General features: G+C 38.2%; 1 pseudogene; it reads right to left on the bottom strand.

Annotated features, from left to right (window-relative positions):
• Gm14561 (predicted gene 14561) lies at positions 8788 to 9548 on the bottom strand (annotated as a pseudogene).

Below are 16872 nucleotides of genomic sequence, written 5' to 3' on the forward strand. Positions count from 1 at the left end.
TTCCAAATGAGCTCATTGGATTTTTCAGTATTAATACATGTAGATCTTTGCAAAAGTAAAATATAAAATAAAAAACTGCATCTTGCTGGTCAAAAGACAACTTATCACAATGAAACACTGGACCAGGAAAGAATCATCCTTAGATATTATGTGTCCATGAATTTTTAAAAAATGTATATTGTTGGAGAAGGAAGTATGTGCAGTGTCTTAGATTCATCTGGGACCAAGTGATCAAGTCAACTTCTCAGAATACATTTCTTTTAAAAGTAACTCAATCCATAAGAACCTTGGTGGCATATATGAAAAATTGCTGGATACCCAAAATAAATGAAGCTTTCCACGAGTAACTGTTGCTGAAAGTCTATCTCTCTTATGACCTGAATTCACACAGCCTTTCTCTGAGTTCACATGCACATAAGCCATGTTCTTTTAAAATTAACTTTTCACACTTTAAAATTCCATATGTGCTCTGGATAATTTTATGTCCGTTTTCTTAATTAGCAATTAATGTGGTACTGCTCGGCCCATTGTGGGTTGTCATTCCTAGGCTATAAGAAAGCAGGCTGTGTAACCCATGCAGATGCAACCCTTTGCATCAGTTTCTGCTTCCAGATTCCTGCCTTGCTTTAATTCCTGTCTTGACTTTCTTCAGTGATGTGCAAGTACAAACCTAGTAAACCCTTCCCTCCCCAAGTCGCTTTAGTCATGGTGTTTCTTTACAGCAATAGTAACCCGAAGACTATATGTTCATGCACTATATTGTGGTTATATTTATTCCATTACACTATTTTATCTCCTCCTATTCCTGCTGACAGATTTCTTCTTTTCAATTAGACCCTGTCGTGTGTGTATGTGTGTGTGTGTGTGTGTGTGTGCATGTATTTGTGTTTAGGTCTTATGGAGTTAACCAAAAATATTGTATGTTCAGGAATGCAATGGCCATGTCCTATCCAAGAAACAGTATACTTCATATGCATCTTAGGAGCAGTTTGACATCATGTAATACCATAGTGAGTTGTCTGTATATAGAATAGGAATATATCTGTAGGCATATAGGCAAATCACCTGTATACATCAGAGTTGTCACTCCTAAAGTATATCAGGTAAATAAAAATCTTTTCTAGTATGTCAAAAACAAAATATGTATATGTAAAATTAATTTAATATTCTAAGATTATCAACAATTTGTCTGTTAAGCATTATATAATTTGTGTTTTTAAAAAAATCTCACCATTTTGGGCTGAAGAGATGGCTCAGTGTTAAAGTCCACTTGCTGCTCTTTACAAGGACCTAGATTATGTTCCCAGCAGCCATGGCAGAGGAGTTAGAACCACATGTAACTGAAGTTTTGGGGATTTAACAACCTCTTCTGGCTGTAGGCACACATATGTCATACAAACTGCACGCACACACATTTGGAAACACACACACATACACACACATGGAGTAAAATACAAAATAAAATAATACCTTTAGAAGAGTCAGCATTTAAAATATTCATACCAGAATATACTCATTAGACAAGTACTATACATATTAAATTTCTATACTTAGAATATTTTAACTCTTAGGTTTTTTTTTAACATAGTTATTGATATAGCATCTGTCTATTGCTATGAAGAGACACAATGACCAAGGCACCTTTTATAAATGAAAGCTTTTAATTGGTGGCTTGTTTACTGTTTTGGAGGTTTAGTCTATTATCAACATGATGGAAAACATAGCAACTCACATAGACCTGGGTTAGTAGATAAGAGCTACATTTGCTCTACAGGGATAGAGAGCTGGGGGAGGAAAAAAAGAAAGGAGGAGGGGCATGGCATGGGCATTTTGAAACCTCACTGGCTACTAAGCATTCAAATAAACAAACCTATGGGAGTCATTCTTATTCAAACCACCACATGGAGTACAGAAAAGATGATGATTTTAGTTATGAAAGCGACAGAAATACTTTATAGACAATGGCAATATGATGAGCAAAGACATGAGTGTGCAGAAAGTAAGGGAGTCTCCACATGGCTGTTCAATACTTGCTTTAAGGATGAGAAGTAGAGTAGGAAAAATAGCATACAGGAATAAAATGGATTTGGGAAAAAAACATGACAAATATGCATCTTGATCTTGGCTATGAGAGTTGGCTAATTTTTTCCTTCTAGTCAAAGATATTCTGGCATCTGAATTATTATAAAATTAAATTTATATTTTCTTATCTTTATAAATCTAATAATCTCAAATATCGTGGAATGCTTTATTAAGGGAAACTGAAAAATCTGTGAGGGTCTCAATACACAAGAACCTATAAGGGGAAAACAGGAAGATTTTTTATTTTTGCATGAACACATATCACGGACTCTATTCAAGTTATGACCAGATTTATGCTACAGGAAGACAATACTTAGCAATGTGGTGATTCATTAGAAGATGTAATGTCAGCGTGGAAGAGGTGGCTAGCATAGGTCACTTAAATGATGAGAATGCTCTGGATTATAACAAGCTGTAATGAAGATTAAGGACAATGAGCAAGAAGAGGAGATTCAGGTTACTTTAGTAAATGAAAAAGAATTCGAGTGCTATAGAGTACTAGTAAAGAGTTGGCTAGCATGTATTGAGGATATAGAATTCACCACAGAAATCTCACAAAAAATCACATGAACAATGACACAAAAGGGAAACAATAAAGGACTCTAAAACAAACCTAAGTTTAAAAATAGCTAGTGTACAGGAAAGGCAGCTATCTAGTTTGGGAGAATAATTTCTATCATTCTGTAGAGCAGTAAGTCAGGAGAAGGAACTTATAGAATCCTGAATGGTGAATCAGATCCTTGGTAAGTGTCACTTATATATAAACTATCCATGTTTCATTTAATTTTATTTATTTTTGATTAGAAATGAATTGTTTTATTTTATGTGTGTGGGTGGTTTGCTTTTTGTATAACTGTGTTCCACGTGCATGTTTTGTGCCTGTGGAGACCAGAGGAGTGTGTCAGATCCCTAGGTCTGCAGCTACATATGCTTGTGAGTTCTCATGTAGATGATAGGACTTGAATGTAGCTGCTCTTTGCTACTCAGGATTTTTCTTTATTCCACCCATTATCCCTCCATTTTTGGCCCCATCACTAGATAGGAGACAAAGAAAGATACAGCTGAGGGAGACAGGTAAAGATCATTGAATCTAATTTCTTTGTGTTTCTTCTTTGCTTGTAGCTATTTTGCTACTTTGTGGGTTCTTCTCAACATTTATTCCCCTGGTTTCACCCCTATCACTAAATAGGTGACAAAAAAGAACAGGGTGGGGGGAATAGACAGATAAAGATCTCAGAATCTACTTTCTTCTTGTTTCATTTTTCAGCATGACTACTAACAAACCACAACCCACCCAGCTGAATGACTGACAACCATCCACCCTACCTCTTGGGGCCCCAACATTTATATACTCTCTGGAAAGTTTCCAGAATTCCAAATGTCACACAATCACAGAAACTAGCTGCAGCTGGCAAAACCACGCCTCTAATGGAGCACAGGGAAAATCATATTCAGGGGCTGTAGACAGTCCTAAGCAGCCTTCATATTCCCACATCTGGAATAAAAATAAAAATATATTCTTATAATGTATCTATGGTTTAAAAAAAAAGCAAAACAAACAAACAAAATTCCAGAATTCTCACTATACTTGATCCCAGGATCTCTGAATCAGCAGACATTGTTGTTAACCTCTGACATTGTTCTTAATCTCTGAGCAATCTCTTTAGCTCTCTTTCTGTTTCTAAATAGCATTCTTGTAAACAGTCTAACTTACCATACATATATGCATTGTAAATATCTTATTGTTTAGAAAATAAACATCCCAACGGAAGGGATTATGTGTCTCCCACTATAATATTGTCATCAATATATTCCGTAAACAATATCATGCCGGGCAGTGGTGGTGCATGCCTTTAATCCCAACACTTGGGGGCAGAGGCAGGCAGATTTCTGAGTTCAAGTCCAGCCTGGTCTACAGAGTGAGTTCCAGGACAGTCAGGGTTACACAGAGAAACCCTGTCTTGAAAAAGCAAAAACAAAAACAAAAACAAAAACAAAAAAAAACAATACCATAATATTTAGTTAAATAGATGAATAACAAAGTAAATTAATGAAGGTTTTATCCAATATTCCTTGGATTTTCCATGTCATTTGTGGGTATATGAGCAAACATGTGTGGAAATAAGAGGATAACTTTTGTGGAGTCAGTTCTCTGCTTCCTGCTTTATGTAGGTTTCAGAGATTAAGAAGAAATTCAGCAACACTTATGTGGCAAGCATGTTTGCATTCTCAGCCTTGTTTCTGGACATAGCTGCCAAGTTCTAAGCTATTATTACATCTGTCACATGAAATAAGTTATGTCTCAGAGTACCTTTCAGTTACCACTCCCACAAAAACACACTAAGTATTATAGTTAAGGGAAAGGATTTCAAATTAACACCTTTTGAGGCCAGATAATAATAAAGTTCTTCCACCAAAGGTTTAATCACTGATATCATATGCATTCATCACTTTAAAAATAGTCATCTTCTCCATATCACTCAATAAATGTCCAATTTAAAATCCTTGACTGTCTTCGTTTCTCCTCCTAAATATTTGCACGCTCCACTCTTTTAGGGGTAACCAATTTCGGCAGTATTTATGTAACATTATTATTACCTTTTCTCAAAATCAAACATACATTCACAGTACATGAGTCTCAAATGAAGTGAATCTCGTTGAGAACCAGACTGGAACTTCAGGCCAGCTCTGTAGAAATGCTATGGCCAGCTATAATTCTCCAATCTGATCATCGTCATCTCTATCCAAGCAGAAAATATTAGGAGCTATTTTATATCAAAGTTGGAGAGTATAACAGTTTTATAAAAAAAAAAGTGTAGTTAAGTACCAGTTTATAAACTGTCTGTGGTCTCATTTCAAATTTACTTGCAAACAACTATATGAACAGATGTGGCAGTGGGTGTACAGCTGTCAGAAAATAACTTTGATGAGACTCAAAGCCTATCGTGACTTGTTATTGAAATACATTATGTAGATATTTGGACTTTATAGAGATTACTGGCTGGGTTACCTGGGGCAGATGTGCTTAAAGGATACAAGATAATAATTTACTTTCTCTGAAATCTAAGACATCCTTTCTATAGCAGAAAATTCATGACTTAACAAGTGACTATATACTAGTGTTAGAATTTTGAATTTTGGTAGCATTATTAAGAATATATCACCCCTTAGACTCATATACCATTGCCAAAAATAAGAGATAGCAACACCTTCTAATGTAGATTAATCCATTCATCTATATAGACAATGCCAAGTGTTGTGTAATGTTTTAGTTATAGAACATAGATTAACAATCTTGGAGGTTTCCTTATTGGAATACACAAACGTTTAAAAATGTTATTTTATCCACCCTTGTTAAAATACATTTACAGGTATAATTTATGTATTTAAGATACTCACATAAAATGTTAGTGAGAAAAAATTATCAAGATAAACAGTGAAAATATCCACCATCTAACATAGTTGTATTTATTGAATGAGATTACAGGTATGTTGTCTTTCTAAGCACAGAATACAACACAAAACACAGAGGTATGATGTATATTAGCTTCTCATAATTCATCACATAACTACGAATTTACATCCTTTGATCACTCCTCCTTTTTGAAGTGATAGCCTGCTATACTTACTATTTGTATTTCCATGGTGACAGGTGGTCTAGAACATTACCTTTGACTACATATTTATGTTATATATGGGAGACATTTACTCAGGCCCTTTGCTCACTTTAAACGACTTATTTTGTTGCTACAAGATGTGTGAGTTAATTACATATTTTTGACACTAATTGTTTAACTTATGTTTGATTTGCCAATATTTCTCCTATTCTACAGTTGTAGTTTCATTTTACTCATGAATGTGTAAAAGCTTTTCAGCTCAGTATAAATATGCTTATTTTTACTATTGTCACTTATGCTGTTAAGATAAAAAAATATCTAGTTCTGTATCACAAAATTTTCCTATACATTTAGTTATAACAGTTTCATTGGGTATATGTCTTAAATTTAAGCTTTAATCCATTTGGGCTATATTTTTACATGTGTTAATTTGTACAAAGTCACACAATAGTAGACAATAAATCCTAGATTCTGAACCAAGGGTGTTTGATTTTTGAATCTATAACCAGATTCAGTGGAAGTAACAAGAGAATTAGGAGTGTAGTACAGCCTAGAGCGGGGACAGATCTGCTGAAAATCTTGACATAAAAATTTAACCATGAGGACTTGCTTCTTATGGATGAACCACTAAAAATGATTTTTTGTTTGTTTTTCATTTTTTATTTTTTGTTTGTTTGTTTTTTGTTATAAGCTCTCATCTAGTAAACATGAAACCATTCTCAGCACATGGCATCGTACATGGGCATCTATGGAAACCGATTCATTTTAACAGGATGTAGTTTTAAAAAGTCATAGATACTGTGAATTCTATATAAACTGGTGGGTGGCAAGTTAATTAGTTCCTTTTGATTTATAAGCCCTAATGTCACCATAGAATAAAGAACGTAGCCAAAGAAAGCATTATTGGTCACTCCTAGAGGACAGTGTTGTTTCAATAATGTGAAGCTTTCTGAATGGACAGGTTCAGGTCTGATAGAACTGTAAAAAGATTACTCAGTGAATAGACTATATGGAAACTGTACAAAGTTTCATTAACTTCATCATAGTAGCTTACCCAGCACTATACCACTATTGCTAGTTAAAATAACCTGCTTCTGAGTCCCCATGGAGGCAGCCTGTGCACGCAGCCTTGATGCCCTGGCCATCTCATGTCCAGGGTGTGCCACTACAGTCCAATAGAAACTTTGCCTTTAGGAAGGAATCACAGACATTGAAAAGAAGGGCTTTAATTGTCATTAAGTGCGCAGTGGGAGGGAGTGTGCTTCAGACAGCCTGGACAGTGTGGGTAGCCAGTCACTCCTGCTACTACAGCTGCAGACACTACATAACAAGACCATGAAGGAAAGCAGTCCCTTTCAAAAAACTTGAAAAAAAATTTGTTCACAGTGCTTTGTATCAACAGAATGCATTTATGACAATTGCTATACAGACTCACACATCCTAGGGCTTGCTTTATATCAGAAAGAAAACAAAATGATCATTTATAGTATTTATGATTTATACCAAATTAAAGAAAACATCAATTATATGCTTTCCCCTCAGACAGGATAAACTGCCAAGGAATACAGCTTAGCACCTTTGTCCACAAAGGGAATGATGGTTAAAAACAAAAACACTTTCTTGAGAATGAAGTGCCTTTTTTCTCTAGTTGTTATAACCAGCATGTGCCAGCAGTAATCAAAATGGAGGAGGGCCTGAAAGGTCTACCTGGGCAGGCTGACGAGCACATATCACAGTTTAAAAAGGAAAGTTATGTACGCTATGATACAAGTCCCAAATACGCAGTGTCAAATGACATCTATTTCTTTGCTTGCTTAGTGATCATACCCCTTGGTCATGTGTGACAGATCTCATGGCATTGGACTTATTTTTCTCTACAGGCTTTAAAATATAGAAGGAACACATGACGACTTCATTCATACTCATCATGGCTTCTGTGCTGTCAAACTCATCACCACGGTTAAGTGCAGAAAGCAGAGTGATTTCCTCTTTGGAAAAAAATAGAGAGTACCCAAGATACAGTCCACAGAACTCAAAAAGGTCAACAAGCTGAAGGGCCCAAGTGACCCTGTCTCAGTCCCACTTGGGAGGAAGAAGAAAGCAATCACAAGTGGGGATGGAGGGAGGGACCTGGGAGGGAAAATGGACAGGGTGGGGGAGGGAGTAGGGGGGAGAGAGAAACCTGATCAGGTATTGGGTGAGGGAAAAGGACTGAAGTCCTGAGGGCCAGCAGAAAGAATGTAAACAGACAACCTCAGGAAATAGGAGGTTAGGGGAACCACCCAGAATGCACCAGAGACCTGGGAGGTGAGAGACTCTCAGGACTCAAAGGGAGAGACCTTAGATGAAATGCCACACAGTAGGGAGAGGGAACTTATAGAGCCCACCTCCAGCAGGAAGATAGGACATCAAGTGCGGGATGGGGTTGGCACCCCACACTCACATATCTGACCTATAATTGTTACTGTTTGAAAGAATTACAGGGATGGAAATGGAGAGGAGCCTAAGGAAAAGAAGGTCCAGTGACAGGCCCAAAGTGCGATTCAGCTCAAGGGGAGGTTCCAAGGCCTGACACTATTACTGAGGCGATGGAGGAAACACTCACAAAAAGGGACCCATGACTGCCCTCTGAAAGACCCAACAAGCAGCTGAAAGTATTCGATGCAGATATTTGCACAAAACCAATGGACAGAAGTAGCTAACCTCTGTTGTTGAATAAGGGAAAGCTGAAAGAAGCTGAGAAGAAGGTCAACCCTGTAGGAGGACCAGCAGTTTCAATTAATCTGGACTCTGAGATCTATAAAACACTGGACCACCAAACAGACAGCATACACCAGCTGATATGAGGCCCCAACACATAGAGAGCAGAAGACTGCAGGGTTTGTGTTCATTCAGAGATGATGCACATAACCCTCAAGAGACTGGATGGAGGCCCAAGGGAGTTTAGAGGTCAGGTGTGGTAGGGGTGGGGACATCCACGTGGAGATGGGGGGAGGGAGAAAGTGTGGGATGTGGAGCAGACAGAGGGTAGATTGTAGGCAGGGAATGGAATATGGAGTGTAAAAAAATAAATTAAAAATAAAATAATTCTTTAAAAAAAACAAAAAAATAGCCCTCAACCACCTGATGAGCTCTACATATGATATCTAAATCATGCTTATGGAGAAACTTTGCAAGTCTGCACCAAATGTGAAGAAAACTCCTCTGTCATTTTCACCCCAGCCTGAGACATCTTTATTGGGGTCAGACCACAAAGATCACAAAGATCTTGATCTGATATGCCAGTTGATCTCATAATTCTCCATAGATGGAAGTTCTGCTGATAAACCTCCATGACAGCAGATTATTTTCTGGTCAACAATGGCTGCTCTTAGTAAGCAGTTGAAACAATCTGTGAATGTTTTCCAAGGCTTAATGGTGTATCCTTTTTTACACTCATCATAAAGTCCATAGATTCATTTGATGCTGGTACACTCATGCTTCCCTCTGGGAAGAAGAAAGTTCTTCAGATACTTAGTGTTGTAGGCCAGCAAGAGGAAGATCGTCTCCAGGGCCTGCTTGACCCCTGTCCACATAGTCCCTGAAAAACAAATGGTTGCTTTCTAGAGGGAAGATACTATATTCAAACAGCAGGAGCAAGTCTGCCCTTAGATGTCACCACATATCTTGAGTGGTGCTTCAAGTTCTAATAGGCTTACTGAGAAAGTTCTCCTGAGACATGAGGCAGATTCCTTGGATTGCATTCTGGTGGAGCTGGTATTTCTTGCCTGACTGGGACGCTCTCACTTTCAGCAGCCATTTTATAATGCTGTCAATGTTGATTTTATTGATACCCACCACTGCCATGCCCCCACTGGCTTGTGCCTCCCTCAAGCCGGGAGCCCCACTACCAGTGGTGGTAGCAGCAGTGGCAGCAGCCACAGTGGGCTGTGACAGTGGCCAACCCCCCTACTCTCACCCCCACCCCACTGCAGATCCTGTCTTCTGGCTTCCACTGGAACCAGGAGTAAAAATGGTTTCACAAATTGAAATCTATCCGCTGTTGAAATCACAATTTATATAAACAGGTCATTGTGAAAGAACTAATTTCAATTTTGAAGGAAGGTATGCTATGTGTAAAATAATATCAGACCACATTACGTGCTTCAAAGAACTCTTTCATGAATGGAGAAATTAATGTATAAGGAATATTTTTGTTATTGCCTTGCATGAATTGGTGGGTTTTTTGATCTGAAACCATCCTGCATGAAAACCTATCCTTTACATTGTGTTCTAGTCATGCTGCCTGTATTTACTTACTTTTGTGTGTGTAAGTGTCAGCATGAATTCATGTGCCATGGCACGTGTATTTAGAGGTCAGAAGACAACTTGCAGAAGTTAACTCTTCTTCTACTATGTGGTGTTGGAAATGGAATGGAACCATGTGGTCAGGTTTGGTGGCTGATTATGGGATGGATCCCTGGGTGGGGTAGTCTCTGGATGGACCCTGATATAGCTGTCTCGAGTGAAGCTAGGCCAGTGCCTGACACATATATTTAAGCATCACTTCGTTATTAATATACTAATAAGTCTAATAATGTTTATCTCTTACTCTGTGTTGCACATCATACTAGATCAGTTAGAAAAAAAGGAGTTGAGAGCATGAACTATCAGCTTTTGAGATAATTTTATATTCCAGGAAATAAAACTGATGAATTTTTTTAATAAAATAAAAATTGTATAAATTAATTCATTCATTTATTTTACACCCCGACTGTGACCCTCATCTCTTCCCAGTCCCACCCTTAGAATAGGGAACAAAATACCCATGAAAGGAGCTACAGAGACAAGGTTTGGAGCTAAGACGAAAGGATGGACCATCCAGCAAGATGCTTGCACATGCCAGCAAGATTTTGCTGAAGGGACCTTGATATAGCTGTCTCATATGAGGCTATGCCAGTGCCTGGCAAATACAGAAGTGGATGCTCATAGTCATCTATATGATGGAACACAGGGCCCCCAATGGAGGAGCTAGAGAAAGTATCCAAGTTGCTGAAGGGGTCCACTATAGGTGGAACAACAATATGAACTAACCAGTATCCCCAGAGCTCATGTCTCTAGCTGCATATGTAGCAGAAGATGGCCTGGTAGTCCATCATTGGGAAGAAAGGCCCCTTGGTATTGCAAACTTTATATGCCCTCATACAGGGGAACACCAGGGCCAAGAAGTAGGAGTGGGTAGTTAGGGGAGCAGGACGCGGGGAGGGTATAGAGAACTTTCAGGATAGCATTTGAAATGTAAATAAAGAAAATATCTAAGAAGAAAAAAGAAAAGAAATAATGCTGAGTCCCGAGAAGCACTTAGCTTCATGTGCTGGATCAGGTTTACCTGGGACAGACAGGCTTATAAGCACAGGCACTTACTTGGGGACAGCATAAGGTACTTTCAGTGTGTACTTGGAAGACCCTTTGGTTTTATCAGAACACAGTTCACCCTTGACCTTCTCTAGCCGTGCTGCCTGTCACAGAGCTTGCTAGACTCCTTCCAACAGTAAATGGACGTGGTAATAAAGAACATTTTTACGTTGGACTTTTTAGACAGCTAGATAAGAAATTTTTCATACTGTTCAATGGCAAAGACAAGGTTAGGGATTGGTTAGGTTTCACGAAGAACTTTGGCCTAAGAATAAAAGGAAGACATAAGATAAGAAAAGAAAGAAAGAAAGAAAGAAAGAAAGAAAGAAAGGAAGGAAGGAAGGAAGGAAGGAAGGAAGGAAGGAAGGAAGAAAGAAAGACGAAAGACTGAGCTTCTAATGCAGTGACATAACACCATATGCAAAGGCATGAGTTTGATTTACAGCACCACAAAAAAAAACAAAAAAACAAAAAAAACAAAAACAAACCCACAAACAAACAAAACAACCACCAGTACCATAGTTATTTAAGTATTTAATTTGAAAACAGAAAAAGGTTGCTGGACTTGTCAACACACGTTTTTAAATCTCAACCATCTCAACCATTGGAGAATAAGGCAGGACGATCACAAGTTTCAGGCCACAGTATGCTACATAGTGAGTTCAAGGCCAGGCTGAACTACATAGTAAGATCTTAACTAAGAAATTTTAGCAAGTCAGTATTAAGATTATCTCTTCAGGCAGAGCTGGAGAGGTAGCTCCTTGGCTAAAAGCACTTGCTGCTCTGACAAAGAACCTAAGTTATTAGGGCCTCTGCTGGAACTTATGTCACACAGATACAGTTTCCATAAAGATTTTAACATTTTCAAAATTCATTAGACCCAATAATAAGTTTTGTAGGTTGTTAGACTGACTTAGCAAACAAACATTAAATATGGTTGCCACCCACCAAATCTCAACAAACAATACTGTAAATAACTGTTAATTTAGAGTATTTACAAAAGATTACACATTTTTATGCAAAGCTAAAAGGTTGTGCACAGTCTTTAAATATATAATTATCTATATTATCAAATAGTACAAAAGAAGAATGGAATTGAAATATGCATTATAGTTATGACAGTAAAATCCAGGATTGCAACAAAAGCATGACAGTGCCATTCAAAATAATTTACAGATAAAAGATAACTCTGATAAAATTAACAATGAAATTTTAATGGATCTAGACTAATTTTAAAATTCATTGAGACCAATTAATATCAGAATAGACAAGAAAATGCTGTACAAATAGAGCAAAATGGAAGGCATCATTAATTAAAAATAAACATATATACATCAATAAATAACAAAATAAAATTTAAAAATGTTTAAGGCAAAAAAAACCATAAAATTCAATATAAAATACTTATAAATGTGTAATTTAATAAATTAAATCAAGAAGACATATTCATATATACCTACTAAAATTAAAATTGTGTCCCTTGTATTAGTGAGGTTCAAACTTAAGATCTTTCATATGCTAGGCAAGTGTTCCACCGCTGAGCTGTATTTCAGACTATCAGTTCTTGGTTCAGATACAAGACAACTGCAAGGATTCTTTGTGATGTCTTCACTGTGACTAAAATACTAGTCAAAGCAACATTAGTCACTTAGGTAAAGATGTTGCAGATGAAGGCTTAGAGAGAGAAGTCAAAATTATATGAGAGATAAAAAGATATAAAAAATCTAGACAACTGTGACATGATGTGAAGTACAGAATTAGAACACAGAGAAGTGTCATATGTTATACTAGAATAACTTTATATTCCCTCTATGCGGAAAAGATCACTTAAGGATTAAAGTAAGACACTTACATAGTAGAAAGTACCTTTTAAGTACATGTCTGACTGCTGTGTGATAAATGTGTTTGAAGGAAGAAGAAGTGAGAGCAAGAGGAGTTAGAAAGACAGGAACATAAATCTAAGAAAGATAATATGACATTTTTGTTCTAAGGTGATAGCAGATGGTAGAGGTCATGAAGAAAAAGCAGATAGATCAAAGCTATGCACTTTAAAGTTAAAGTCAGCTGCCTTGGGTGATTGATATGTGAGAGATAAATGAAAGAGAAAAGTTACAGATACTGATGCCATTCATTAACTATGGGATAATGGAGTAAGCGGATCATGAGAACTAGAGTCAAAGGAGAAAACAAATGGAAAACTGGGTTTGGCCTAAGTGGGTAGTCCCATACTTAGGATCAGAGCCATTTAATTCTACCTTTCTTGTGTTAAGCAGGATTCCCAGTGAAGAAATAAAGATACCAACTTACCCACAAATTCTTTGACCCCAAATTTTTCCTGCCTACAAGCAGTACAAGGTCAAAGATGGGACAGAGACTGAGGGAATGGCCAACCAATGACTGACCCTAATTGAGACCCATCCTTTGGGCAAGAACCAGTTCCTGACACTATTAGCAGTAGTCTGTTATGCTTGCAGATAGGAGCCTAGCATAACTGTCCTCTGAAAGGCTCTACCCAGCAGCTGACAGAAAGAGAGTAGAGACTCCCATCCAAATATTGGAAGGAGCTTGGAGAGTCTTGTGGAAAGATTAAGGGACCCAGAGGTGATAGGAACTCCACAAGAAGAGAAACAGGGTCAATTATCTTGGAACTTTGAGGAGCCAGAGACTGAATCACTAGCCAAACATGGACTGGCCCAGGCTTCCCTTCACATATATAAGATGTGCAGCTTGGTCTTCATGCAGGTCCCTCAACAACTGGAGTGGGGGCTGTCCCTAACTCTATTGTCTACCTGTAGATCCTGTTCCCTCAACTTGGCTACCTTGTCTGACCTCAGTTGTGCCTAGTCCTTCAGTGACTTGAGGTCCCATGGTGGGTTGGTACCCAGGGGAGACCTCTCCCGTCTCAGAGGAGAAGGGATGGATAGGTGGAGGGTTTGTGTGAGGGGAGACTGGGAGGAGGGTGGCCTGCGACTGACATGTAAAGTGAAAACATAAATTAATTAATGAAAAGAAGTGAAAAATAAAACAAAACATTGAGCTCTCTATATGAAAAGAATCAGTACTGGACCAGCAAAGCTCCTGAATTTTTTCTTCAGAGACAAATGGATGGCATGATCCATTTCAGGACAAATCTAACCTCTTTTTGGTTCAGAAAGTAAAGTAATGAAGTCACAATATTGTTAAAGTCTACATTCAGTTGATGAGGTGTATGTAACAAAAATTGCTAACCTTGTAGACAGTGAGAAGACTTAGAAACAATTATGCCATTAGATAAATCCTTCAACATGCTCTTGTCTCAGAGCAACATATTTTTTTTATCTCATCCTAGCTTTCAACCTTCATGTCAGCAACATAGGTAATGGGAGAAAGAATGATTTTTTTTTCTAAAAGGTTACTAAAGTGTTAAGATAGAAGTTACAAATATAAGAGCAATACAATCAAAGAGTAGTGAGGAAAATAATGAACCCAGACTACAGACAAAAAGCATCTAGTCCATAGGAGGACCTGGAGTCAGATAATCTCCAATCATGTTTTGGATTTAGTACATTGCTTCATATAAAATACTGGATGAAGTGGTGAGCTTTGTTGGATCTCAGTTTCACCATCTCTGGAATAGTCAGTGTCAGGCTCTCGTAGTCAACTGGAATTTCATATATGATATTAAACATATCTATTACATTACCCTATACCCTTAAATAATGTGAAAGTTTTAATGTTGGAGACTGAATCAAGGCCTTACATGTGCTAGCCATATATTCAACATCAAGCTGCATCCCAGCTCAACATGAGCTTTTTAATTGTCTAATGAAAGTTTGGTGCCAAAAAAAAATCTTTTATAAAAGAAACTTGGGGTTGAGGAAATGGCTACATGGATAAAGATTTTACTGAGCAAGTGTGAGGTTCCAAGTTTGTGTGTCCAAGATCAGTGCCAGGAAAATGTGGGATCCTGGCTGGAATCCCAGTGTTTAGAAGATTAAAAACAGGGAATCTTATTTGGCAAGCTGGCTAGCTAGCTTAGGTGTATCACTAAGCTCTGGGTTCATTTGAGAGACCTTTCCTTAACATGGAGAGTAACTAAGAGAGACTCCTGCCATCAGCCTCGGGCCTAAACACACACATACAAACACACACACACACACACACACACACACACACACACACACACACACCACATGTAATGTACTCATATGCCAGCAAATATGAATGCATATTACATGCACATAGTAAAAAAAAATGTGTATCCAATTAAGTTTCATATAAATGAAAAAAATCAGTTTCCCAGGAACTAAAACTGGAAAGCTAGAAACTTATTATTTTCTCTCTACTTTATTTTCACATCTGTGCTCTTCTCTCTGATAGTTGGCTTTTCTTGGTCAGATAACATATTTAAAAGGTTGCTAAGTTTCAACATAGAGCTTGCATAAGCTTTTATCTCATCTCAGTAACTCACAATTTCAGATTGGTTATGGCTTTTCTACTGTCAAATATGATAGAGAATCTGATTGGCCGAGAAATAAGGAATTAAACTTTTATTTACCCAGACCTTAATGCAAGAAGGTATAAATCCTTTTTAGTCTAGAAGGGATCATGTGTTGAGAATAAAGTCCATAGTAACTGGAATATGAGCTCCACACTTTGATATGAAAGTAAACCCATCAGGAATTGATACAATCCACTGTTTGAGTAAGGAAAGCCAAGCATCATGACTTGTACATTCAGTGTACAATTGCTGAGCAATGTCATGTTATACCACTCCTCATTTCCGGTTTTAGTCATGAATAAAATATTTTTCTCAAGCCTCCAAAAGTACCTGCTCAATTTATCTAGTGTTTATTTATTTATTTACTTATTTATTTATTTATTTATTTATTTGGGTTTTCTCGAGACAGGGTTTCTCTTTGTAGTCCTGGCTGTCCTGGAACTCATTCTGTAGACCAACCTGGCCTTGAACTCAGAAATCCACCTTCCTCTGCCTCCCAAGTGCTGGGATTAAAGGAGGTGCTACCACTGCCCAACTAGTTTTTATTCTTATAAATTTTATCTAACAAGTAGTCTGGAGAGTGGTAACAAGTACAGAGAGGCAGTAGAAAGCACTGACAATTATTTTACCCTACTTCTCTGCTGGCTAGATTTACGTCAATTTGATACATAGGACTCTTAATTGAGAAAATGCCTCAAGAAGATGGGCCTGATGCAAATCTTTGGTGCATTGTCTTGGTTAATGGTGGATGGGTAGAGTCCTGCCTACTAGAGATGATGTTACCCCTGGCCAGGTGGTCCTGGATTGTGGGTTAACTGCCAAAATTGGCTCGGGGTCCCCGGGCCTGCAAGGAGGCACTGTAGACACTGCTGAATGCCAAGGAAGAACTGAGAATGGAGTGGGGGCACGTGGGTAGGCTCTGGCCTGGGGCTGAAGGGTAAAGGGGCAGGAGGAGAGTGCTCCAGTTGTTTTCCAAGGGGAGGAGTCTTTGGCTTGCTCAGGCAGGTGACTTGGTTTCGTGGTAGCCATGTCTGGTAATTCAGGGAGGCCTACCGCTGTAGATTAGATGTGTGGCTCTTTAGATGAGGACCTGCTCCATTGCTCTAGCAGGGCAGGTCCGATGAGAAGAGACAGTCTGTAGTTTCAAGGCATTTATTGTCATGGAGTAGAGGCAGAGAAAGGCAGAGTGGGGGTGAGAGTAGTTCCCTGGCCATGGCCATGTGGAGAGACAGGGGAAGGGAATGCAGAGAGAGGAGGAGCTAGAGAGCAAAAGAGAAGCAAGCAGGAAGCAGGAGCAAG

Source organism: Mus musculus, chromosome X (assembly GCF_000001635.26).
Source record: "Mus musculus strain C57BL/6J chromosome X, GRCm38.p6 C57BL/6J".
Taxonomy (NCBI): domain Eukaryota; kingdom Metazoa; phylum Chordata; class Mammalia; order Rodentia; family Muridae; genus Mus; species Mus musculus.